Here is a 4,953-nt window from a genome sequence, read left to right as displayed (position 1 = left end):
CCCTATTGTGGGAACAGACCCTTATACTGTGAAATGTTTAGCAGTATCCATGGCCATTACCGATTAGATGCCAAAACTCTGTAGTACTTACTATTAAGAGCAGAAAATGTCACTGAAAAATGCAATTGACCTATGGGACAAAGGCAGCATGAGGCAAACTGTCCACTTGGAAAATTCTGTATGAGATGATTTGTGTTGCGAGTGAGAAGCCATGCAGCACTGCATATAGGATCTTAGTTTTGGGACCAGGGATTGAACCTGCACCCCCTGCATTGAAAGCACAGAGTCTTAACCACTGGAATGCCAGGGAAGACCCTGAGTTGAATTTTTAAGTGGTAATTGTCTTAGAAGTACTGTATAATGTAGTCAAAATTCTAAACACGAACTTCAAATACATATGATTCTCTTTAGGTTTTAGAAGTGTTAAAAAAAAAAAAAGAAGTGTTAACATTCTCTAGAAACATCAGACTATTGAAGCATATGGGTTCAGATACAAAATGCAGTCTAATACGCTTAGGAAAAAATGTTTTCCTTTTTAAAGAAATATTATATGGATTTGTGCATACACTTTCTTTTTTTTAAGATTTTTTTGGGGGGACCACTTTTAAAGTCTTCATTGAATTTGTTATGACATTGCTTCTGTTTGATACTTTGGATTTTTTTGGCCGTAGGCATGTGCGATCTTAACTCCCTGATCAGGGATCGAACCCCCACCTCCTGCACTGGAAGGTAAATTTCTTTAGCCACTGGACCACCAGGGAAGTCCCTGTGGATAACACATTCATTATATTTAGTCAATTAAAAAAAAACGTGGAGAGTTAAAAATAATTCTTGAATCCCATTTCCTGGAGGTAATCTTTTTAGCAGAGAAACACTCACTATACCTCTTTTTTTTATCTCTTTCTATGAGCGATTTCCCCCAAATTGAAACCAGCCTGTATACGGCTTTTCTGTCTTACCATTGTCTCTCATTTGCACTTCCCATGTCATTTTTTTAAACTTTTTTTTTTTTATTCTTTTCCATTATGGTTTAGCCCGGAATATTGAATATAGTTTCCTGTGCTATCCAGTAGGAACTTGTTGTTTATCCATCCATATATAATAGTTTCCATCTGCTAATTTCAAACCCCCAATCCATTCCTCTACCCCAACCCTTGGCAACTACAAGTCTGTTCTCTATGTCTCTGAGTCAGTTTATGTTTCATAGATAGATTGGGTTTTGGCATATTTTAGATTCCATATGTAAGTGATATCATGTGGTATTTGTCTTTCTCCTTCTGACTTACTTCACTTAGCGTATTAATCTCTAGGTCCATCCATGTTGCTGCAAATGGCATTGTTTTATTCTTTTTCATGACTGAGTAGTATTCTACTGTATGGCTTCCCAGGTGGCACTTGTGGTAAAGAACCCACCGGCAATGCAAAGACAAAGAGACACTGGTTCGATCCCTGGGTAGGGAAGACCCCCTGGAGTAGGGCACGAGCAACCCATTCCAATATTCTTGCCTGGAGAATCCCAAGGACAGAGGAAGCTGGTGGGCTATAGTTCATGGGGTGGCAAAGAGTCACACATGACTGAAGCTACTTAGCACGCACACAAAAAGAATTCTATTGTATGTATGTACCAAAAATGCCTTCTAGAGACTTCCCTGGTGGTCCAGTGTCTAAGACTCCATGCTCCCAATGCAGTGGGCCTGGGTTCAATCCCTGGTCAGGAAACGAGATCCCACATGCCGCAACTAAGATCTGGTGCAGCCGAGTAAATCAGTGTTCTTTAAAATGCCTTCTAAGATGCAAATTAAAATTTGTCTTTTTTTTTAATTGGCCCAACATGCCATAGGCAATATACTAAAATTAATGATGTTAGTATTTGAATTCCACCTTCTTCATATAAAACTGAATTCTGTACTCAAAAATTCTCAAGAATCCTTGTAATCCAGTTCTGAAAGCACCATATGTGGGTCTGAAATACAGAAAAGTTGAAGAGACCCTATAGTTTACAATTTCAGAGTATAATCTATTTTGCTTTGTTTGAAGTCTGGTTGACCTAATGAAAGCCATAAAACAGGATTAAGAGAATGCTTGTGAGTGATGTGATTTTGGAATTTTTCTTCATATCTCAGATCTGTATTGGGCTCATGGGGAACTCAGTCCTCTTCAAGTTAAAAATGTGCACTTTCATAACTCAGTCTCACCTGAAAAAGCCCATTGATGTCATATTCATACACCTGACTTTGGTCAATGTCTTGACCATCATGTTCAAGTTGATACCAGCTGTCTTGTCGTCCTTTGGAGTATGACATTTTCTAGACGATGTTGGTTGTAAAGCAACTTTGTTCACACACAGAGTTACCCGGGGTCTTTCCATCTGTACCACCACTCTCCTGAGTGCCTACCAAGCCATCACTGTCAGTCCTGTTCATTCTAAGTGGGCGTGGCTTAAATTGAAACTCTATACCTGTATTTACCCCTCTTTCCTTTTCTTCTGTGTCATCAACATGCTCATCTATACCCACATCATCAAAACAGTAGTAGCCAATCTCAACTTCACAATTGGTGGTTCTGGGTATTTCACACAATATTGCCAAACTAACCAGTTGGAACACCGCTACTATTCAATGGCATTTTTGAGTGTCATCTTGATTCGAGACCTCCTCTTTGTGATCCTCATGACATGGTCCAGTCTAGAGACTGGTGACCCTCCTCTACAAACACTGCCGGAGAGCCCAGCATATTCACAGCCCCACTCTCTCTCCCCAGCCGTCTCCTGAAATCCAAGCCACCCACATCATTCTTTTGCTAGTCAGTTGCTTTGTTTTCTTTTATTTCTCAGACAACTTTATTACCCTTTGTCTGTTTTATAGACATGAGAGAAATTGGAGACTGAAGAGAATTAATGGAATCATTTCTTCCTGCTTTCCAGTGATCTGCCCTTTTGTGCTGATGAAAAATAATAAAATTGTTTCCAAATGTACTTCTTCCATTTCAAAGATGAGAATGACCTTTTCTCGAAGAACACTGAAGAGATGACCTGATACCCGCAGGCAATGTAGGGGTCTCTAGGATGATTTATATAAAGAAGAAAATGCCACGTGGCTCTTGAACCCTTAAAATGGGGCTAGTTGGCTAAAATGAGTTGAAATGTAAATTAAAAATACACACAGAAAAAAAAATACACACAGATTTGAATCTCACGAGGAAGAAGAGTACATAAACATCCCATGAATAACTTTCCTATTTCATCTTGATTATTTATTTCTATTGTAATGATTTGGGTTGAGCAAAATGTAATATAGTCATATCATTAAATAATCTGCTTTGTTTTACTCTTTTTTTTAAACTGCGGCTACTAAAAGATTTAAAACTACATTTGGGACCCACCTTATATTTCTATTAATGTGCACTGCTCTAGGGAAAGTCATTTATCTATTTAACAAATAGATATAGCATGTTTAGGCATTATACATGTTCTAAGCTCTCAAAAGAGTGGAGCATGCATGGCTGATTAATACAGGCAAAGTATAATTACTGGGGAGATTATATGCAGTGTTCTCTAAAAAATGTAAATGCACATGATAGAGCTATAAATTATTCAAGCAGCTAACACAACTTTGTAAGTTAACAATATTTCACTAAAATAAAATCTTTTTAAAAAGGAAAGCAATCATTTGAGCAGGATAAGTGAACTGGGAGTACCGGGGCTGTCACCCTTATGCACAGCGAATTGCAGGAGGTGTCGTTCAATGTCTGTGTGAATCTATCCATGATAATAATCCCACCAGTACTGTGCTCATATATTTGCAATTTTCAATACACTCTGTGATGATAGTGTCAGTGAGATGTGTCCCTCCATTTTCAGTAATTCTTTATTAAACACAGCCTGACACTTTCCTATCTACTCTGCTGCAAGATGGAATTTGCACATTTCTTTGTTCCGCATCATTTTTCTTCATCTTCAACTTGTGTTGTTCTGAAGCCTTTGTTCAGTCAATTCATTGTTTGCTTTAAGTCCTCAGGGTTATGATGAAAGTGACATAGACTTTGAATATTTGTTCAGAATGTTTGATGTATTCCGCTTTGCCCGGGCATAGGATTATGGGCTTAACCCATAATTGTTCACTTTTCCCCTGACATCCAATTTTCCCTGGTGCAGACGAAATGAGTGATTCTTTTCCTTTGAAGAAATTTCATGTTCTCCATGAGCTTTTAAAATTGAACTTTAACATAGAAAAAAGACTTATGATTACCAAAGGGGAGGGAGAGGGTGGATAAATTAGGAGAATGGGATTAACATATGCACCCTACTATGTATAAAACAGAGGGTTTCCCAGGGTAGCGCTAGTACTAAAGAATCCACCTGCCAATGCAGGAGAAGCAAGAGATGTGGGCTCAATCCCTAGAGATGGGGGTCCAATCCCGAGGTCAGAAAGATCCCCTGGAGTAGGAAATGGCAGCCCACTCCAGTAATCTTGCCTGGGAAATTCCGTGGGCAGAGGAGCCTGGAGGGCTACAGTCCATAGGGTCTCAGAGTCAGACTGAGCAAACACACACCACATAATACACTAATCCCACTTTGGGGCTTACTTTGAGGAAATGAAATTACCATCTTTAAGGGATCCCATGCACCCCATTTTTGTAGCATTATTCATATACCCAGGAGACTCTTGAAAAGCAAGGAGATCAAACCAGTCAATCCTAAAGGAAATCAATCCTGAATATTCTTTGGAAGGACTGATACTGAAGCTGAAGCTCCAATATTTTGGCCACCTGGTGCAAAGTTGATTCACTGGAAAAGACCCTGATGCTGGAAAAGATTGAAGGCAGGAAGAGAAGGGGACACTAGAGGATGAGATGATTGGATGGCATCCCTGACTTAATGGACATGAGCTTGAGCAACCTCTGCGAGATAGTGAAGGAGAGGGAAGCCTGCTGTGCTCGAGGCCATTGGGTCGA

This window comes from Odocoileus virginianus, chromosome 20 (genome assembly GCF_023699985.2).
Source record: "Odocoileus virginianus isolate 20LAN1187 ecotype Illinois chromosome 20, Ovbor_1.2, whole genome shotgun sequence".
Taxonomy (NCBI): domain Eukaryota; kingdom Metazoa; phylum Chordata; class Mammalia; order Artiodactyla; family Cervidae; genus Odocoileus; species Odocoileus virginianus.
Note: the sequence above shows the minus strand (reverse complement) of the source record.